Source organism: Diceros bicornis, chromosome 27 (genome assembly GCF_020826845.1).
Source record: "Diceros bicornis minor isolate mBicDic1 chromosome 27, mDicBic1.mat.cur, whole genome shotgun sequence".
Classification (NCBI taxonomy): domain Eukaryota; kingdom Metazoa; phylum Chordata; class Mammalia; order Perissodactyla; family Rhinocerotidae; genus Diceros; species Diceros bicornis.
This window is the reverse complement of record NC_080766.1, coordinates 40,621,844-40,644,754: the sequence shown is the minus strand read 5'-3', so window position 1 is coordinate 40,644,754 and position 22,911 is coordinate 40,621,844. Positions and strand designations below refer to the sequence as shown.

Below are 22,911 nucleotides of genomic sequence, written 5' to 3'. Positions count from 1 at the left end.
GGCCCACAAGTTGCCTGAGGGCTAGTTGTTGGGTGGGGCCAGTCTCTAGGGTGGGCTGCCCGCCCGGCTGAGCTGGATTAAATCGGTGCTCTAGTGGGTGGGGCAGACCTGGTCTAGCAGGCCCAGGGAGAACTCCAATGGCGTCTGTGTCAGCACGCCCACACCAGGCCACAACAAGGGCCGCCAGCAATGTCCCAGTCCCTGGAGAGGTCTCACCTCTCACCGAGATGCACTCAGGGCCTATCAGGTGAGTCTCTTTTCACCAAAGCACTATGCACCTTTCTTTCTGGTGATTTTAGGATGCTTTCTGAAACAGGTGAGTTTGTGCTCGGGCCCTTTAAGAGCCAGTTTTAATTTCTTTGTGAACCAGGTTTTCTGGGGGTACTCTCCAATGTTTTAGTAGCAGGTGTGGGAGATCAAGATTTGGCCACCGTGAAATATATCTCTTTACCTTGATTGTTTTCTCTGAGGGACATTTGACCTCCCCCACTAACTGCCTAAAGAATTTGACATGGTGGCTCCTTCCTGGAACAGATCTTCTATCATGATGGCTGTAAAGATAATGTAGGATAAATGTTACAATAGGAAAGGCACCAACAAGCCCATCTTATTGGAAGTTCTGTCTCTCTGGCCACATTCTCTGGATGGCCCTGCAAGGAGTTGCCAGACAAACATTTACATTAATAAGGGAAATCTCCATTTGTAAAGGTATCTCCCTCTCTGTTTTGGGAAGGGGGGGGATGGCCTCATCTCTAGAGGCTTATCAATGTGGAAGGTGAGGCCTTAAATCTGCATAATAACCTTACTCTTGTTTACTGTGCTTTAGTGGTAATCTCCTGTAACTGACTCCCCCCACCCCCAACATCCTCCTTTGTCGTTGGCTGAACATGGTATTTAAGATGAGAATTTCTGCTATTGTGTTGAGAAAACGCAGTGTCCCTGCTTTCTCCCATGTATACATGTTATTAAACTTGGTATTATTTTCTCCTGTTAACCTGTCTTGTTAATTATTTGGCCAGCCATAAGAACCTTAAGGAAAAGGGAAGAGGGAGATTCACCCTCTTCTGCCAACACAGGCAAAGTCAGATATTATGCCGCTGGTCTCGATTGTGCTGGGTCCACAAAATGCCTACAGTGGGGGTGCTCCCTGGCTCAGGGCCCTGCGCCTCCAGGGAGGCTGCGTACCTTTGGGCTGCTCCTGGGTGGTGGCGAAGCTGGCGGCTTGTGAAGGTGGCGTTTTTTCTCTCCAGAAGGGAGCCTCTGCCTCTTCCACCTCAATCAGGATTGTCCCTTGTTGCAGGAGCTCCTCTTATCCAGTTTTCAGTTCTGTCTCAGGGGCAATTTTTCCACGAGTAGTTGTAAATTGGCTGTGTCTGCGGGAGGAGGTGAGTTCAGAGTCTGCCTATGCCGCCATCTTGACTTCCCCCCCAGAATGTACTTTAGATTTATACTAACTTAATTCAAGTGAGATTATAGAAACATTATTTCTGTATAACTCAACTCCTTTCTCCTCTTTTTTGTATAGTTATAAGTTTGCTATATTAATCTTCTTATTTACATTTCTGATTCTCTTCATTTCTTTCTGTGGATTTGAGTTACCATCTTGTGTGATTTCCTTCTTCCAATACAATTTTGCTCCCACCTGCCTCCTTTGTGCCGTTATTGCCAAATACATAATTTTATAGGTTATAAGACCAATAATACGATTATATACATAGTACTTTATGTAATTGATTTTTAAATAAGTTAAGAGAAGAAACATGCACTTACACTCTCTTTTATCATTAATTATATGATTGCCTTTATTAGTATTCCTTGTTTCTTTGTATGAATTTGAATTACTGCCTGGTGTCAATAGCATTCAGTCTGAAGAACTTCCTTTAGAGTTTCTTGTAAGGGGGGTCTGCTAGCAATGAATTTTCCTCAGTTTTTATCCTTTCTAGGAATATCATTATATTGCTTCCACTTTGGAAAGATAGCCTTACTGGATATAAGATCCTTGGCTGATAGATTTTTTTTTTTCATTTAGCATTTTGAATATGTCATCCACTGCTTTGGCCTCCATTGTTTCTGATGAAAAGTCGTGCTTGCCTGGAATAGAACTTCTGCAACACAGAGCTGGGGCAAAGAAGGATGAGAAACGTTGGTGGCTTCCTTGCCCTGGGGAGATACTGTAGCTCTTCAGTGGGAACTCAGGGAAGTGGGAGCCTCATGTTTTTGGATTTACCTGCTTGGAGTAGAGCATCTGTCACATTGAGTTGAAGTGGGGTGGGGAGGGAGCGTGTCACGGCCCAGATACTATAGACACCCACTGTTCTTACCAAGATTTAGTAGATTTTTAAATAAATGTTTCTTCATTTCATGTTTTTCTACTGTATGCCTTTAAGACAATTTCCAGAGACTTAGTTTTTTAAAAAATAATTTTCACCAGTTATGGTTGTTTCACTGGGGAGAGGGTCCATGTAGCTCCTCATGCCACCATTTCAGAAGTGTTCATCTATATGTTGTTTATTTTTGTTTAGATTTTTAGATATATTTTTTTAAATTATCTTGGACTTATACATTTACTTAATTTGAAGAGTCATATAGTTCACAAGGTTTTCTACAAAAACAGTATTCCCACTCTTTCCTTCTCCCTACAGAAAATCATTCAACTTTTTAAAATTGTCTTAAAAAAATTATCTCCTTATATAGAAGTAACATGCTTACAGAAAGTCTTTTTGTGAAAAAAAAAAAAAAAACAGTACAGTTTTGGGGCTGGCACGGTGCCATAGTGGTTAAGTTCACGAGCTCTGTTTCGGCAGCCCAGGGTTCACAGGTTTGGATCTCAGGCATGGACCTATGCACTGCTTATTGAGCCATGCTGTGGTGGCATCTCACATACAAAATAGAGGACAATTGGCACAGATGTTAGCTCAGTGGCAATCGTCCTCAAGCAAAAAGAGGAGGATTGGCAACAGATATTAGCTCAGGGCCAATCTTCTTCACCAAAAAAAAAAAAAATACAGTTTTAGGCATTATCTATCAACTTCCCAGGATAGCAGATGAGATTGAGCTCTATTTCACTCTGACATTCCTCCTATACATATGTGCTTCTATCATGTCTCTTTTGAGATAGTGGTAATGTTGATTAGACTCATGGCCTATGTTTATAATTTCACATCCAGTGCTTTAGAGTACCATCAGTATTTACAGCTGAGCTGCACAGTACACTACTTTTGCTTTTCTGTCCATTTTTAAACATTCTTTTTCCTTAGAATTAATATTGCTTAGGTCTTTTGTTTGAATTATTTCTTATGTATTTATTACTAATTCCTAACTCCCATTTGTGTAATTCTCCTCTCAATACGTTCAAACACCCAGGTGTTCTATGAGTTCATCTCTTGGAAGACACCTCTCCAGGTGCTTCTGACCAGATACTATCTTGCTGTTCTTCAGGAGTGTGGTGCAGCTGCATCCTTGGTCCTCACCATCATCCTGGAGACTCCCTTCATCTTGGTCTTGTTTTAGACCTCCTGCTTCCTCATTTTAGTGGAGCTCATCCTTCAGTAACTCCCTGATAAACGGTATAGGGGAGGTAAATTTTTTGAAACCTTGTATTATGAAAATGTATTTATGCTAGTTATTAATAGTTGGTTTACCTGGGCATGGAATCCTTGGCTGAAAATAATTTTACCTATGGTTTTGAATGACATGCTCTTCTGTTTTCTAACTTCTAATACCTTTTTTGTGAAATTTAATACAAAGGATTGAGAATCACCACGGTATTGGATTTCACAGAAGTGTGATTAGGTGTAGGTCTATTTTCATCTGTTGTGCTGGATATTTGATCGTCCCTTTCAGTCAAGAAAATCATGTCTCTTGGCTCTAAGAAAGTTTCTTGAATTATTTCTTTGATGATTCTCTTCCCTTCATGTGATCTTTTCTCCTTCTAGACCTCCTTTGATTCAGATGTCAGGCTCCATGGACTGGTCCTCTAATTTAAAAAAAATATTTTTTCTCTCTAATTTTTTATCTTAAAATTTTTGCTTTGCTTTCTAGATAATGTTTTCCAGTCCTTCTCTTGAATCTTTCAATTCTGCTAACATACTTTTAATTTCTAAGTACTTAAACTATGTTTGATCTTTGATTTTTCCTTTTTAAAAAGTAGCATCTCTTCTTATTTTTATGGATCCGGTGTCTTTTGTCTTTTCTCTCCGAGAAGAACAGTTGGTCTAATGAAGTTTTCTTCTTGCTGAAGAGTCTCTTTCCTCTAAGTCACTATTTTTTCCTGTTCATTTTGGTCACTCTCTTTAAATGCTTTTTTCACATGTCTTGGTTCTTTTGGACACTTAATCTCTGTTTGTGTTTAAGAGCAGAATTCTAAAATGTGGTTGGAAGCTCATTGACTCTCACTCAGAGCTGTGGTTCTCAAAGTGTGGTCCATGGACCAGCAAAGTCAGCATTCCCAGGTGCTTGTTAGGAATGGGTATTCTGGAACCTCTTCCAGACCTTCTGATTCAGAATCTCTGGTGGTGGGGCCTAGGAATCTGTATTTTAATGTCCCTCTCCCCCCATAATTTCTTTTCATGATAAAGTTTGAGAAACACTGAAAAGTGTAGTGTGGTCTGCCTGGATGGTTTCATGGTGGGGGGGAAGGTGCATGTCAGTATCTTTATGCCTTTTCTTTTGGACTGAGCATGTGTCCTAGGGTCATCTCCTGCTGCCAGACTTCTGAGAGCCTGAATAGGGAAGAAGCTTGGGAATCTCCACATTCCGTGCACAAATATTTCTTTATCCCATGTTTCCAATTTGTATCCATCTGTGCCTGCCATCATCCAGTTCAGAGTCTGTGTATCCATCTCTAGAATTAAACCTCCAGTCTTTGGTTGGGTGGTAGAAGGGCTGTTCTCTCTTGTTCCTCTCGCTGGTTCTGCTACACCTCACCCTCCACGACCCTGGTTTCCAACTCCCCATTTTGGCTCCCCTATTCCAAATAGCGCCCACAGAAGACCTGCAGGATTGGGCTGCTGCCTGCATCCTCACTCGTCCTCCCCTTGCTTACCGCATTCCAGCACCAGTTCCCATCACTGCAGCAGCCTTCCTGACTTAGAGCCTTGGCACAAGTTTTTTTCTCTAGTGACGTTTTCTTCCTGCAACCTCCCTCACCAGGCCTTATTCCTTGCCACATGTAGTGGGTTCAATTGTGTCCCCCTAAAGATGTTGAAGTCCTAATCCCCAGTTAGGGGGTCACCTCTGTGAGTGTGACCTTATTTGGAAGTAGAGTCTTTGCAGATGATCGAGTTAAGATGAGATCATTAAGCTGGACCCTAATCCAATAAGACTGGTGTCTTTATCCAAAGGAGAAATTTGGACACAGAGACAGGAATGTACAGAGGGAGAATGCCAGGTGAATATGTGAAGGCAGAGATTTGGGTGATACATCTACAAGACAAGGAACTCCAAAGATTGCCAGTAAACCACCAGAACATAAGAGAGAGCCGTGGAACACATTCTCCCTCACAGTGCTCAGAAGGAACCAACCCTACTGACACCCTGATCTCAGACTTCTGGCTTCCAGAACTGTAAGAGAATATGTCTCTGTTGTCTATGCTGCCCAGTTTGTCGTCCTTTGTTACAGCAGTCCTAGCAAACTGATACACTACCATTCTGGTCCTCCTCAGGGATGCCTCGTCTGATCTTCTACCCTTGGTTAAGGACTCATTTGGTATATCTCCCTGCAGCCTACATTTTTTTTCACCAAAGCACTTTCCACATTACAATTATTTAGTTGCAATTGATTTATTTAATTATTTAATTACTTGTGCAATTATTGGTTTTATTTGCCCCTCATCAGTCTCTGTGCATGCAGGGGATTGAGGCTGTGTCTGTTTTACTTACTAACATACCCCAAGTGTCTACCAGACCCAGCACACAGTAATCTCGGTTAGCACTGGCAGAAGGACTGAATCTGCCTGGGTTCCTCCTCTCTGCCTCCCCTTGGGAGATTGGGTTGGCTTTGGATTTATAAGGCAGTCTGTGACCTTGGCCCTTCTACCAGGCAGGATGTCCCCAGCCTGCCCTTTAACTACACTTACTGCAAGCTAGTCACCTACTGCACTTCCTGGACTGCCAACTGAGAAGGAGAGAACTGACCGTCACTGGCAGCCATAGTTCCCACCTGCCCGTTGGACTCTCCTGGGGAATTTATGAAATGCTGAAGCCGTGACTCCACTCCAGACCAACTTCCCTGGGTGGTTCTAACATGAGAATCACTGATTTTGAGCCCATTTACACCCATCTTAAGCAGATGGTAACTTATTTTGTCACCTGGATTCCTGACTCATAGCAGATTGAAGTAAATGAATATGGAAGGGAGAGATTTACCAGAAACTGGTCCCAAACACCAAACAATAGAGTTCCCCAAATACAACGGGAGTACTAAGTATAGGGACAAACAGGCTTTGACCTACATCATGATGTTTGTAATGATGGACTTAAGTCACCAGGAAAAAGTCTATTATGTACCACACGTGTTGTTTAAGAAGGCAGGACACAATAAATCACCAGCATTGTCACATTGAGTATTTCTGACTTACCAGGCACAGCTCTGAGCAGAGACGATGCTTTGTTTAAACCTAACAAGACGCTTACATTCTGTGGATATTGTCATTTTCAGATGAGGAAACTGAGGTCTGGAGAGATGGAATGAGTTGCTCAAGCTTCCATTACTAATAATTGGAGGGACGAACCCTAGCCTTCATCTGTTTGACACTGAAGTGATAAGAATAATCTTGATTTGAAGAAGTTCCTTTTGTTCACATAAAAGACACATTTGTTGGGAAAATTCATTCATGAAGAACATGTCATTACCTATCAGCGCCATATTAATGAACCATTGCTGTGTTTACTTAAAAATTACCCACAGGAATGGATCGAATAATGGTTGTGAATGTGATATTTTCAATACTTATTTAATTTGTATTCAGAGCACTTTGGTGCATAAAGAGATAAATAAAACTGATTCTATCATGTTTCACTGCTTTGCACCTTCTAAATTGATTCAGATACATAACAGGGTTAAATTTGCTGGGTTTTCCCCGTCTGAGTAACGATGAATGAATAATAGAAATATACTATTTTACTACATCTTCCCTCCACTGGCCTGTCTGGAGGCTATCCCGGTAAAATGCCTGGGCGGGGACAGAATGTTCTTTGAGAGCTGGGCCAGGCCCCATTTTTGCCTCCCTTTCTTGCATGGTGAGTTCAGATCAGGCTGCTATTCTAAGCCGACTCTCATAAAAGTCTGTGAATAAGGAGGAGGAGAGCTGGCAGCTTTGGGAGATTCACATTCCCTTCGTGGTAGCAAGGAAGTCATTCTTGATACACCTTTGCAGGTAAATATGCAGCTTTGTGCTTTCTCTTAGCATTCTAAATTCTCTCCTCTAAGATGGGTCATTGCAGCGTCTTCTAGGAAGTCCAAAGACAGGAAAAAGAAGTGGAGTGAAAATGCATTTTGTATTCACCCACACTTCTTCCTCTAGCCGTTGATGATGGAAACCCCCAACCTAACAGATGGCTGGATGTGGGCACTGTGTGCAAGATACTATTGTTAACCAGTGAAATGCGTGTGCCTTCATGGACAGGTCTCGGGAGGGCAGCTCTGATATTCTAGTAGCTGGGACTAAGGCAGCTAGGCCCGTGGAGGAGAGATTTTCAGAATCAGCTACTTTCACTCTGAAGGGCAAGGGTAAGAATGAATTCTTTAATTAATCTTTCATTAATTAATATTTCATTAATTGGAAGAAGAAGACTTCTAAATCTTAAAGGTTACTTCCTTGGCATTGGACTGACTAAGACCCCAGTTTGAGTGGCTGGAAAAAATTTAAATTTATGTTGGACAGATTACAAAACACAAGTAAAATTTTCAGAGCAGAAATGCATGGGCAATCCCTAACTGATTTGTTGGTTGTGGTTTATTGAGCCAGATATACTGATAACAACCCTAGGGATCCATAGTTATCCAAGCTTAGCTATCAGCTGGGATTATACTTGTGGCTTCAAAGAGTTGAGAGGGACCTCAGACATCTAAACAAGTTAGAGTACGAGGGATCTGAAAAAGTGAGGCGGTACCAGTAATTATACACTAATGAAAAAAATCATATGATTGTTGGCTTGTTACTTAACTTTTATTACTTTACGCTTACAAATAGCATCAGTAAATATTGATTGATTTAGGTTGCTATGGAACAAAAGTACCCAGACATGGTCATACTTAAAATATATGCAAAATAATTTAACACCTTAATTCATGACACTGTAAAAGGTTGAAGGGATGAATTCCTCACTTTCCTGCTACTTAATGAGGGGAGAGAGAGGGAGAGATATATGTTAATTTTAAGGAAATGTCTGTTTTGTTCTATAGTGCAAAATCTGTTCTATATTTTTCTTTTGCATCAACTCTAGTATGAAGAACAGAGGCTTAGACATTTTATGATAAATTCCCTTGCTCTAGGTTTGCAAGAGTATCCAGCACTGTCCAATCTAACTGTCTGCAATAATGGAAATGTTCTATATCTGCACTGCTAGCCACCAGCCACGTGTGGCCATTGAGCACTTGAAACATGGCTATTGCAACTGAGGACCTAAATTTTTATTTCATTTTAATTAATTCATCTTTAAATTTAAATAGCCACATATGGCTAGTGGCTGAGATATTGGACACTGTAGAACTATACACAATAACTTCTTCAAGCTCACTGTTACCTTTTTATGCTAATAAATTTTAATTGAAAAAGTACACATATGCATAGTAAAATGAAATAAAATTAAGAAAACATCTATTTGATAGAAAAGACTACTTCATGAAATCATGTATCCCTCTCACGCAGTCCAGTCCCCCTTTTGAGATGCAACTATGGATAATAGCTTCTTATATCTCTCTCCAGGAGTTGTTTATGCATGCATAAACATAAACATGTATATACATTTCATTATATAAGTGGGAACATGCAGTACCCACTATTTTCCACACCCTACTTCTTTCACTTTCAAACATCCTGGAGATCTTGCCATGTGAGCACTAAAGCTGCTTCATTGTTTTAGTGGCTGCATAGTATTCCATTATCTAGATGCAACATTATTTATTTAAGTAGTCTCCTAATAGTAGATATTTTGGTTTTTTTGCTATTGCAAACATTACTTTAATGACCATCCATCCTCTTATATCTTTGCATACGTGTGTGGCTGGCATTTTCTGTGATAGTAAATTACATGACAAGAGAACTCTCAAAGACAACATTAGAATGCAAATCACTTAGGATTTAATAAGTTCTCTTTCTTGAGTTCCTCTCAGAAACAAACCAGAGTGAGTCCAGTTTCCATCTGATGGCTGTAACGCTGATGGTAAGGACCACAGGAGAAGTTCTTGCTCTCCATTTTGTTTCCTGCTGTGTCCCATGTGCCCACAGTCCTAGCCCATAGCAGGAGCTCGAGAAATCTTTGTTATATGAATGAGAAGATGTCCTACTTGTAGGTCTGTTCTGAGGTCTTACACTTACTTTGAGAAAAAGCCTCTTAAGACTGAAAGGGTTAGCTTTGTCATAGATAGCAAAGGCTATCAATGGCTCTGGCAATCAAATATTATTTAGTTTTTAATTGCTTTATATTTATTCCTGGAATAATATCCATTACTGTTCCTAGAGAAATAGTGATAAAGAAGTTAAAATACCTTACAAACATTAAGAGTTGCTCTTCAAAACTTTTCTTACAATTTAGTAAAATCACATGGAAATTGGTACAGGTAAGTCATTGCCCATTTTGTGGACTAGGAGTTCTTCTTAGTTGCTGCCCTGGGCCTTCCTGGGCTGAGAGGACCTTGCCCTCGGCCACCCCAGTGCATGCAATGCTTCTGCAAGGCAATGATCTGAGACTGTGGCTCAGAAGTGGAAGCTGGGGTTGCATGGTTGCTATTGGGCAAGATTTCCAGGTGGACTTTGAATCTGGCCTTCTCTCTTCCAGCTTCTCCCACCACAGCTCTCCACGAACACTCTCTGCCCTTCATTCTATAATAGCCCAATATCCTTCCCCATCCCCTGAGCAGTTCACCTCTGCAAGGGCTTGCACCAGGTGAGCCCTGGAAACAGGACTCTTTGTATTCTGTCACCTCCTCTGGGTTTTGGCTTCCGACCCCTCGCCTACCCCGTGGCTCAACCCTTTGCGGGAGAATGGGGAAATGAACATGATGGGGCATGTTATTTCGCATAGGGTTTTTTATAACAAGAAGAGGTCAATATGGGCTCTCATCCAATAGATTTTCAGTATCATGGGAACTGCAGAATGAGGCACAAGTCTCAAGTCCAATGAGCTGCTCATGGAGCTCTCAGAAGACGTGGATGACAGGAAGGAGAAGTTACAAACAGTGTAGGAAGAGTAGGCCCGTGAATCCACAACTGTGGAAGGAAGCGGGTTTGTACCTCTCGCTAAAGGTGCAACTGGGTTTCCACGAGGCTGGACCAGAAAGGTTAGGAGAGAAGGAGACAAGAGAACACTGACTTCTGGGTCAACACGTGTACTCAGTGTGGGCTCCCTGGCATTAGGGTGTGTAGACCTTGTCAGGACTCCTGAATGACTTTATTTTATTTCATTATTGTCTTTTATTTAATTTTAGATATTCTTATCAAGAAAATAAAAAGGATCAGACAACCCAGAAAAGAATAATAAACAAATAAAAAACAGATATTCCACTACATTGACAACCACCCTTAATATTTTCATTTTGACATTTATATTTTACATAAATGAGCTCATGTTACACATGCTGTTTTTTCTAAATCAACCCCTTTGTTTTTTATTCTTTTAGTTATTTTCTCCCTTCTTTCTTCCCCTCTCCCCATCTCAGCCCCAGCAGCTAACAAATGTTTACATTTGGTGTGCAACATTTTTCCACCCTTCCAAGATTGCTTACACACATATATACACTTACACACACCCACGGATACAGGGTTCCTATTATTGTTTGTTTTACAAAAGTGAGATATTTTATACACTCCTCTGCATCTTGCTTTTCTCACTTAATTGAATGTGGTTGAAATGTCCTCATAGCACTGATTTTTTTGACTGTAATGTTCCAATGTTTGCATGTTCCAAAATTTATTCAACATCCTTCATTGATGGGCACTCAGATGATTTTCTTTCTTTCCTTTTTCATTTTCTTTCTCATTTTCTTTCTGTTGTCTCAGCACACAATGCTGCAGTGGAAAGCATCGTACAAATAGCTCTAAGTACTGGTTATTTTTTTACCTCAAGAGGTTAGCTTCCCTACTCTTGTAGGATTGCTAAGTTGAAGGGTGAGTGTATTTTTTCATTATGTTTTTTCAACTACATATTGCCAGAATCTGTTAAAAATAAAGCAAGCTACAAAAACATCACACTACCACCAGCAGTGTCTGAAAGTGTCCTTTCTACCCACATCCCACCAGTGTTCGAACTGCCACTTCTTTTAATTCCTTTTGATTTCGTGGTGAGAAGCAACATCCAATTGCTATTTAAATTTTCATTTTATTCCCTATTAATGTGGTTGAGCATCTTCTCAGTTTTGCCAGCTACATTGTTTTTCTCCTCCCGTGAATGGTAATATTCGAATGCTTCTATTGGCTTGATTGTCTTTTCGTCATCAATTGGTAAGTGTTCAGTCTTTTATTGATATGAGGGCTTCATCCATCCTGTATGTAGTGAATGTGCCCCCAAACCCTCTCCCCATTTGTCTTCCACTTTGATTGGCTATATTTTGTCATTCATAGAATGCACTGTTCTAGGCACTTCACACGTGTTAAGTCATCTAATCGTCACAGCAGCACTGTGGCATAGGGACGGTTGAGAGAACGGTCTTGAGGCCAGAGGCTAAGCCACCTCCCAAGGTCATGTAGCTCAGGCGCACTGTGCCAGGGCCTGACTCCACAATCTCCATCTTAATCACAGTGCTCTGGACCCACTTCACACCACGGGAACACAAGGCCTGCCCCCTCGCCTTTCTCACTGGGTGTTTTGGTCCCCTGCTCCTCCTTGTCTGGTATCCCCCAGTAATGATGGCAGCCCCTCAGGCCTTTCATCAATGTTCCTTCCTATGACACTTGGTACACTGCCCACGAAGCCACAGAGCTGAGCTGTGGCTGGGGATGTGAGGGTCACCCAATGACCCCAGGCTGCTTCCCCTACTGCTGTCCTCAGGGCCACAAGCGTCATGTCACAGGACGCCAAAGTCCCGTGTTAAACCCGGAAAGATTCCTTCTCCACATTCAGACCTGAGGCACCTCCTGTAATGAGGTCCAAAGCACAGCTGCCTCGAACTTCTCACATCTCTGGGATTTTGTGGGAATGCTAGTCTTTCAAGAGGGGGCAATTTGCAACCCCTGGGTTTAGACCCAGGCAGACATGCAGGCGACAGGCAGAAACTCAGATGCCCTAGGCAGATCTGTCCTGATCTTCCATCTCCCCTCTTCCCCCAGCCCCTTCCCTCCACCGTCCCTCCTTCCCTCCACTCTACTCCCAATGGGCAGCCATGATCGGTGCTCTCCACACAGATTCCTGTTTCCCTTTGAAGTGTTCTCTGCTTCTAAAACGTATTTGATACCAAACCTGCCTTGACCTTTTCTTATGATTCAAATCCCTAGACTCAGTCACTGTCTTCATTTGAAAAATAACTTGTTAGAGTGCCTATCAGCAAGCCACCTGCCCAGCGGGGAGTAAAGAAATATTTATTTTGATGAAATGTTTATGCAAGTCGAGATTATTTGACATGTAAGAAGGCTGTTTTTTCCCTCCTCCACCTGAGTGTCCTTTTTCGCTATTCCAATTCCGTATGTCTCTCAGGACGTGGGATGGAGGAGATGCAGCTAAGGGTTTGTGAGGTTTTGCCTCGTATAAAGTTTCTCTTGAAAACCTAGTCTTTCTTTTTTTTACCTAACAGATATTCATCGAGCACTCACTCCATGCTAAGTGTTGTTGTCAGTGTGGAGAAGGCAGTAGTGAAGAGAAAGACAGAGTCCCAGCTTTCACATAGGTGGATGAGCCAGTTAATAAATATATATATTTGTTAATAAATATGGAAGATATAGAGCTCAGAGGATGAGCATTGACAGGGCAGAAATGCTGTTGGTGTGGGGTTTGTCAGGAAAGCTTCTCTGAAGAGAGAGCATTTGAGCTGGAGTGATGGCAGCAGGGAGCGAGCCAGGGGGCAACTGAGGGAAAGTGTTTTATGTAGAGGGTGGGGATGTGCTGGTTGTGTTTGAGGAAAATCAAGGAAACCAGTGTGGAGTGTGCGGGGGAACACTGTAGGCGGTCACGGCAGAGTGGTGGTGGTGGTGCTGGAGAGCGCAGGGCCCGCAGCCACGGTAAGGACTTTGGATTTTATGCTGTGAAAGATCAGAAGGCAATGGAGAGTTTAGAACAGGGCTCCCTGTGATCTGATGTGCGTCTTTGTGTATGACTATTAAAAACTCATGCTGGCTGCTTTAGAGAGAATAGACTGTGGGTGTGAGGGTGGCAGCGGAGAGGAACAATAAAAGCCTCTGAGAGACGATGGTGTCCCTGTTTTTGGTCAATGGCTTCTCTGTCCACACAGGCATCCCAGATGGAACCCTGGGAGTCATCTTGGTGTCCTCCCAGCTCTCACCACTTCCTATCTCTCACCACTTCCTCCCTATCTCTCTCTCACCATGTCCTTCCTCTCACCACTCTTCCCTATCTCTCACGACTTTCTTCCTATCTGTCTCTTACCATTTCCTCTTCCTCCCTATCTCTCACCACTTCCTCTCTATCTCTCTCACCATTCCCTTCCTCTCACCACCTCCTCTCTATCTTTCTCATCACTTCCTCCCTACCTCTCTCTCACCACTGCTTGCCTATCTCCCATCACCTCCTCCCTCTCTCTCACCATTTCCCCCCAATCTCTCACCACCTCCTCTCTGTCTCTTGCCACCTCCTCTCTGCGCCTTTCCTGTTCAGAGGAGACCAGTCTTTACCAGACCTATGAGTGTTGTGCTTGGATTCGGGCCAAGCTCTGCCCCTCACTGGCTGGGTGCGACAGTGCAAGTTTCTGGACCTCTGTGAGCTGAGGCTTCCCCATCTGAGGAATGGGAGTGACCGTAATGGGACTTATCTCTCAGACGAGAATTGAATTGGGTAAGCATGTACCGCACTTGGCACAGAACTGGACATACCAATGCTGAATAAACATCAGTGACGAGCTAAAGGACCACTACATTGATAGTGACAGCAGCTGTCATCACTATTAGCAGCACTTCTAAGTTCTGATCTTCTCACCTTTTAAGTATCTCCCAATGTTATAAGATAAAGGTATCTTCATCCCAGTACCAAGGCTTTCATAGCGTCTTAATCATTTCCCTTCTGGACTCAGGCTGATTTTCTAATGGTCTCCCTGTGTCCTTCTCAAATCCCTCAGGCCATTCTTCACTGTGTCCCTAGCAAGAAATATTTTCAAAATTTAAATCTGATCATGTCACTTTCTGCTCACCATACATCAGTGGTTTCCTCTCACCTTCAGGATCATGTCCAAGCACACTTCTTTGCTCCCTTCCTTCCATTCCTGGCCGTTTCCTGGTATGTCTGCTGGACCACACACACACACACACACACACACACACACACACACACACACACAGGCTAGCTGAATTAGATGTGCCATCTCCTGATTATACAGCTTATCTCATCAATTATTGTAACTATTATCTGAATCCTCCACTAGATTGTGAAATTAGTAGGGACTGTGTCTTAGTCATCTTTTTTTTAACATACAGTAAAGTGTATAAAGTGCACTAATCTTAAGTGTACAGCTTGATGCATTTTTATATGTGTACGTATCCTTGTAACTTCTACCCAGATCCAGACAGAGAACATTTCAAGCAGCCCAGAGGCTCCCTGGTGCCCTTGCAGGCTCATATTTATTGATCTTTAAGCCCCTAGGAACTGTTATAGTGACTTGTAGGCAGCAGGCATGCTCCAAATATTTGCAGAAGGTCTCCATCAGTTCATTGGAGGAAGAAATGAATGGGCCACTGCTGACACTCTTGACCATCTCTGCCCTTTGCAGTTCTGAGACCAGAGGTGTAATATGCCTGATTCCAATTTAATCAAAGCACCAGCAGCCAGAATGAGCCTTCATCAAGTAATAACTTACTCAAAATGTTTCCACAGGTCCAGTTTTACACAGTAATGATTCCATGTAGCTGTTCTCTGTGTAATCCTTATCAAAGCCAATTCCCATATCTCATTTGATCATCTCAACAATCTTTTAGATAACACCAGGTATGATTATTTCATTTTCCAAGGGAAGAAACAGGCCTCTGGCGCATATGGTGCAAGCGAGGTGGGGCAAGACCCTGGGGTCCTCATCCATGTCCACATTCCTTTCTCTCTGGAAACACTTCCATGCCTCTTGCCTTTTGATTTCAGGCATCTTGAGTTCCATCATAGGTTGAATGGTTTCTTCCCCAAAGGATATATTGAAATCCTAACTCCAAGTAGCTCAGAATGTAACCTTATTTGGGAGTAGGGTCATTGCAAGTTGCAGAGGTAATTAGTTAAGATGAGGTCATACTGGATTAGGGTGAATCTCTCATCGAATATGACCTCTGTCCTTATAAGAAGAGGAGAAGAGACACAGAGACACACAGAGGGAGAGGGCCATGTGAAGATAGAGACTGGAGTGATGCATCTACAAGCGAAGGAATGCTAGGGACCACTGGCCACCACCAGAAGGTGGAAGAGACGTGGAAGGATTCTCCTCTACAGGTTCCAGGCGTATAGTCCTGCCAACACCATGATCTTGGACTTCTGTCCTCCAGAACTGTGAGACAGCAAATTTCTGTTGCTGTAAGTCATCCAGGTTGTGGTACTGGTCACGGCAGCCTGAGGACTCGAACACAGCTCCTCTTTGGGCAAGTACTTATCCTCTCGGTCAGAATTAACTACACGCATCAGAAGGGAGCAGCCTTCCCATTGTGGCCACTGCTGACCTTGCCGCCTTTGCCCTTATCACTCACTCCCACATGTGCAACCTCGAACCCCTCCTTTAGAACACAGCTCAAATGCCACCTCTTCAAAGATGCCCTTCTTGATCCTCCACCAGAAAATGGAGGAGTAATAGATGATGTAAGTCGGATGATGCCACTCTCGAAATGTGTGTTGTTTCTTATTTAGCATCATTCAAGTGGGCACAAAAGTAGCCTCTTTGACTTTGTCTCTCTTCTGCTAGGAAGAGAGCTCTGCTGACCCAGAGCAGTAGGAAGACAGAGTGGAGGGGTGCAGGGGGCAATTCCATATGGAATGATTTAAGGTCAAATGTTGATCTTCAGGAGGCCAGGTATTACTAACCAAGAATACAAAAAAGAAGAATTACATTGTTGCAGGAGGTCATCCAGATGACAGGACTGCTGGTTGACCCTTGAGCTGGCCCAGCAATCCACATCTCCTTCCTCTCGACCCTCCCACCCCTCACCCTTCCGGTACTAGGAGACCCTTCAAGGATGCAACCTTCAGAGAGTAAGGTGTTGTTGAGACCATCTGGACTGTATACATGACTGAACCCCGTTAAGGCCTCTATGTAAACTCTTAAGATTCTGGTGGGCTAGAGCGGAGATCTACTCGTCCTGCAGCCGGCCAAGACAAGCCTCATACATAAATTCCCTTGCTTATTAAAATCGCTACCTACCATTCTGGAGTAGCCTGCTTCTTTCTTCCGTCTCTCCTTGCCCTCCATTTACCTTCAAATTTCACCTGGGGAATCCCAAGGAGGTTTTGAACCAACACACATTAAACATCAATGTATTTGATAACGTTGGTTTTTCCTGATGTCTCCTCCATCAGGGTAGAATGCCCCCTTGCCTTGATTCAGTTTTGCATGTTGACATCTTAATTGAACTTGAAGGCTCAGCTAAATTGCCATTTCCTCCAAGGACATTTCCGGGGGTGAGTATGAAGTACTTTTCCTCTTCTAAATTTCCACAGCACTTTATGTGTACATATCTTAGAGTGGGCTTCACTTTCCAGCTGCATTAGAGATTTGCATCCCATTCCATAGATGCTTTCTGAGTGTGTCCATGTGCCAGGCACCGTGCCAGGACTTGGGGACAGGTGAGAGATGCAGTGTCTGATCTGCTGGAGCTCACAATTTCGTGGGATGTAAGTTATGTTTTTATACTAAAGTATGTTCTAAAACATTTGTGAAAGGGGAGTTTGGTGTTCTGATAGGCCCATTCTAGATCATTAACCAATTCAGTCTGGGGCAGATGCATTAGATAGACAATCACAGAAGGTTAGCTTCATGAGGGTGGGACCAATGCAGTTGTACTGCGACCCCCCTCGCCCCCCAGAAGTTCCTAGACTTGGGGTTAAATGCTCTGTAGTTGCCATCTTGAAATTTTTAATTGTTAAAGTTAATTTTAATTTTTTTAAAATAACAATCTTTAATTGTTAAAATTAATTTTATCCCTGCATTTATGGCTCCCGCGCCATCCTGCCTCCTACCACCTCCTCGGGAGGGGTTCTAGGCTGCCCACTCCCCCAGTCCTTGGTGTTCTGGGCCTTGACCAGCCTCGTCCTCCCATCCTGCAATCACTGCTGCTTTCCAATAGGGTGGTGACTGGGTCACGTTGGAAGAGGTGGCCTGGGTCCCGCTGCCATGCTCCATTGGCCTGGTGGTGGCCTGGGTTTGCAGGCAAGGAGTGTTGAGGTTGAGCACGCGCATCACATGGTGCTTTAGGGTGGCGCTTGGCAGCCACTGTCCCTATCTCTGCCACCTGCCCTGGCCAGGGCATATTCCAGAAGCAATTTGACCAGAGTCAGCCTCTTGCCACCATTGATCCAGGTACTAGTGCTCCCTGGAGACTGCAATCCTATGGGAATCTCCTGTCCATCACGCACTGGGTCAGTGGCCTGTGGGAAAAGGAGATTGACGTCCCAACTCCCAGCCTTGGCAGGGGCACAGCACACTGGTCCAGCGAGGGTGGTAGATGTGGGCCACTGGTGCTGCACTCAGTCAGGTGCAATCACCAAGACTATTCCCATGCCTCTTAAATAGCAAAAAAAACACCACGACAGACTGAGACTGAGAAAAAAGGGAAAAGTTTTATGTTTTAGTATCTTTAATGGCACCTTTTTCCTTTTTGCAAAAGGAGCCCCTCATTTTCATTTTGCACTGGACCTTGCAAATTATGTAGCTGGTCCTGCTCCCCAACTCATTAATAACCATAGCCATCACTCATTACAATGACCACGTACTATGAACATGCTGTCGGATCCTCACAACCATGTGAATTAGGAACCCTGATAAGTTCCCTTCTGTATATGAGGACGATGAGACACAAGCAGCATGCATAAGCCCAACATCAGGTAAGTGGCAGGCTGCGCTCTGACCCTGGGTGTATCTGTCCCCCATGCTTGAGCGCCTAACTCTGAGGCTAAGTGGGGCCTTGCAGATGGCTGATGGCAGTTAGGAATTTGTGAATTGAATGAATGGGCGAAGGAGCTGGAAGCAGGAACAGAAATCACGCCATCTCCTGCCTTCCTGGACTGCATTTGGGAAAGACCAGTCCATGAGCACCCTGTGCCTGCAAAGTCAGAGGACACTGGGGCATGCAGTAGGGCAGGGCTGGACCAGCGTCCTGAGTGGGCGGCAGCACGTGACCACCTGCAGCTGCAGAGCCGATGGCGAGCGTCACTGGCTCAGCTGGCCCTTCCTCATACACAGGGCCTGGCCATCTTGTGCCCAACTCTGGTAAAACACCATTTTGTTTCTGCCTCACCATTTGCATTGCCTGTTATGTTGTGAGCCGTTCTAGGTTTGCATAATTCCCCTTTCGTATGTGGAGGGGCACATGCAGCCTAGGCAGAAGATACCCAGCGCCCAGGAAGCCCATTCACTTCCTGCGAGACTTCCCTCCCCGGAAAATGTTTCTACAAGTCTGCATTGCCCTGCCTCTGAGTACTCTATCTTGGATCCGAAATTGGGGTGCATTCCAGCCCTGTTGGTCATTATTTTGCAAAGTGCTAGAATATGGATGCAGGCCCTTTTTAAAGCTTCTATTTGAATATTATTATGACTTCAAGAACCATAGAGAACATTCAGGAAATGTTAAACTGTTTTTCACAGTATTGTGGGAGGGGCTATATGTTTGGAATTACTCAAATCATCAGCAGTTTTAATCAGGTTTTTTTTTTTTTTTGCACCATTCAGAGAGCAAAATTAGAATTGCCTGTGTTTGTATTCTGCAATGTATTTCAGATAATTGAAAATTAGCCGGTGAAACCATAGAGATCTTCACAGTACCAGCAAGGATTTGGGAAGGCATCTCCCTCCGGGCAAATGAGCTGGACTTTTATAAGAGTAAATACGAAATCTGAACCCAGCTGCACATTTTATTAAAACTGCTAACATTTCATGGTCACCTCTGCTTAGCTGGCAACCTTCAGGAATAGTCACCCCAGGCCATGTCCTATTAGCAACCGGCAAGAAAATAACTAAAAATAATGGGCTGTTGAAATGATTATTTAAGCCTCTAAGAAATGCATCCTGATGACTGTGCGTGACTGTGTGGTGGCTGCGCTCTCCCGCCGGTCCTGCCTCCAGTTCGCCTCCACTTCTCCACTGCTGCTTTAAGACTGCAGAGCGCCCCGGCGGCCAGAGGCAGGGGAGGGGGTCCCCGCTCGCCTCCGCTCCGCTCGCTCCTCGCCCGCCCGCCCGCCTCCCAGGCAGGGAAGGTTAGCGAGAGATCAATGTGATTCGGGCCGCGGGAGAGGAAAGATGAGCCTGCCCGCCCGCCTGCTGCCTGGATGTGGAGGCTGAGGGCTGGCGCACGGGAGGCCGCTTGCTGCGCATTCGGGGCGCCGGCTGGGTGCCCGGGATGAGCTCACGCCCGCGTCTGCGGCTCTGCCCACCTGCCGACCTGCCGGCGGCCCCCTGAGCTGACGGCGCACCTGGGCTGCAGCCCGGCCGGCCCGCACTGGCCGCAGCGTTGGGCGCGGCGCCCGGGAGCAGGTGTGCAGGAGCGCAGCGCGCGGCGAGCGCAGCCCTCGCCCCGGAGCCCGGGCGCGCCGCGTGCCCGGGCGGCTCGGCAGCAGCGGCGGCGGCGGGCGGGCGGCGGCCCCCGGGCAGGTGGCGAGCGAGCGGAGCCGGGCGGAGCGCGGGGAGCGAGGCCGGCGCGTCGCTCGCGGGAGGCCGGGGAGCAGCAGGGGCATGTGGATACTGGCTCTCTCCTTGTTCCAGAGCTTCGCGAATGGTGAGCCTTTCGGTTTGTGATGAATTTCATTTCTTGTATTGACCGGAGTGTGGGGGGATTGGATGCATGGGTGAAGTCGTTCCCTTTTTCTCTCCCATCTGTGCTTAAACGTTCATGCTTTTATTTATTTTAATATTATTTTGGGGGTGGGGGGGGAGGAGAGGAGGCAATGAGAGGCCGGGGAAAAAAATTGCTCTGTAATCACTTAAAGGAGCTTACCTAGCAAAGTGACAGCTCGGAGCTAACTCCAGCACTAGACAGCTACCTCGTTCAGAACAAACTGGGTTTGGGGAGAGGAGGAGAGAAGCGGAAGATCGCCGCTTTGACACGTTACAACCTGAAAGGGACAGGACATTTCCAAGTGCAGGCAGGTGGAGGGGTCAATTAGGAGCGTTTGCCTTCAGATTCAAAAGATTTTTGAGCTTTTAAAACATGTGCTTTAATGCTGCTTCAGTTCATCTCCAGCAGCAATGAAGCCTTGAAGAAAGATCTGTCCTTCTGTCCCCCCATCCCCCACCCCCACCTTCTTGGTACCACATACTCCTCACAGTTATTTATGTAAAAATATGCACTGACAAGCATTACATCATCTGAAATGTTGACAATTTTTTTTTTTTACAAAACACCTGTATAGTTGTAAAAATGAAATCAGTGAATATTGTAAAGAGCATTTCTTTCCTCATGCCCATCCAATATTATATCTTGAAATGCTTTCTTCCTGGGTATTTGAAAAGCTGTTGCTCTTGAGTCAGACCTAATTAGTAAGTGTGACTGCACCTTAGGTCACCCGTCACCATGTAAATGTGAACTTCCATGTCTGAATGGCTTCCTCTCATCTGGGAATGAGAGGAAATTGTCATCGTTTGGCATTGCCTGAGAGTAGCTACAGCTTAAATTCCCATTTCAAATTTCGGGAATTTGAAATCTGCATAAAATGTCTGACTTGCTGACAGTTAAAATTAAAATTAAACCATTAGGCAGAATCCCCTACCCGGGAAAGAGAGAGAGAGAGAGAGAGAGGAAGGAAGGAAGGAAATTTCGCCCTTGTGAGAAAATACCAGAAGCCAAGGGGAGGCTGTAAGATTTTCCTGGAAGATACACAGGGAAGCTCTGAGCGTTAGCTGCAAAGGAGTGCATTTTCTTTGCCTACCTAGATGGTGCTTCAAGAATCTAAACACAGACAGGCCAGAGGAAACGCATAAACTTTGTAAAATTAAAAAAAAAAGATGACTAAGAAAAGGTAGAGTTGCAAGAAGGATTCTGAAATTAACATTAAAATGATACTTTGCTCTCTAATAGAACCTAAAGCAAAGTGTTCCAAACTTTCATTTTGAGATTTCCTAGCAGGAAGGAATTGCAACAAGTTCTGACATGACACCCATCTTTCCCAGAGGGCACTATACCTCTTCTGCAGCCTCTAGGGAATTTACCTTCGGGGATAGATCTGCTTTAGCTAATGTGTGGTGATGCATCAGGGAAGTCGGCCCTCTGTGACGCTCTGCTAATGTGAACTCAGAGAAAACGTGAAAATGCTCACAGACGTGTTCCGGTGCCGTAAAGCCTTGACGGCCTGTCTCACCTGTCAGGGCGCACATCTCCGGACTCCTCAGAAAGGCCTGGATTATAAGATGAAACATAATTTCCACTCTACTGGGAAGTATGTGTTTCAGGATGACCAAACAGGTTGTGCTTCTGATTGACTGACAATCAGTATCTATTTTACAGTTTCACAGTTCTATATGACGAAAATAGTAGGGAAGAATTTCTGGTACAGTCTCTGATACAGAGATGCTATAAATGTGTGACTTTTTTTTGAATCAGTTTTCATACTAAAATAATCATAAAAGAATCATATATAGTGAGAAAATTGTATAAAACTTCAAATATGCTGCTATATGGAAGATATATGCAAAGAATATGTATGTGCATATATACCAAATCCTGTGAGCATTATCTTCATTCACCTTTTTCAAGACCTTTAAAACTCAATTGATAATCACCATTATTGGTACTGTACTGAATCCAGGTAGATTTCACGATGTAAGGGATAGATTGTACATGCACATGAATATTTTACATTGCTGTATTACATGTTCTGATCCTATCTACTAGAAGGCTATGGAACTCTCTTATATAAAAATGGCCCTCTTTTTATGTGATCAAGCATAAAAAAAAAAAAAAAAAAAGACCTGACTGTAGAGCTTTGGGCTGTTTCATTTTTGGGGGGGAACTACCGTTAAAGAGTTTTTCAAGGAATGATATTCAAGGCATACTGTGCAAAAGATCATAAAATATATAGTCATGTCCAAATAAAATAAGAGTCCAGTTTGAAACACTGCCTGTTCATAGGACCATATTTCAAAAATATGAAATTAAATAGTTCCTACCTATCTGAATGAGACTTGGAAAAAAAATGGAGAATTTTTTTTCTCAGCAACTGTCATATTTTGGTCTACCTTAACTTTGAGAAATTCTTGAATGTGTGTGACAAAAGATCAATGAATTCTAATACCTAAACTGAGGACTGTTATGCCTCAAACATCAAAATGTCTGACATGATTTTAAAAAGTCTGTTTGCAAAAGATCATGCAGTTTGATATTTTGGGGTACTAATAAAATAAGAAGCCCACAATATATC

At 43.9% G+C, this 22,911-nt stretch overlaps 1 long non-coding RNA gene across 1 annotated transcript; it reads left to right on the top strand.

Annotated features, from left to right (window-relative positions):
- Positions 1-201: 201 nt before the first annotated feature.
- Positions 202-2,362, top strand: LOC131392885 (uncharacterized). The gene is made up of 2 exons (XR_009215802.1): positions 202-247; positions 2,030-2,362. It is a non-coding gene; the product is annotated as an uncharacterized LOC131392885 (long non-coding RNA).
- Positions 2,363-22,911: the final 20,549 nt, after the last annotated feature.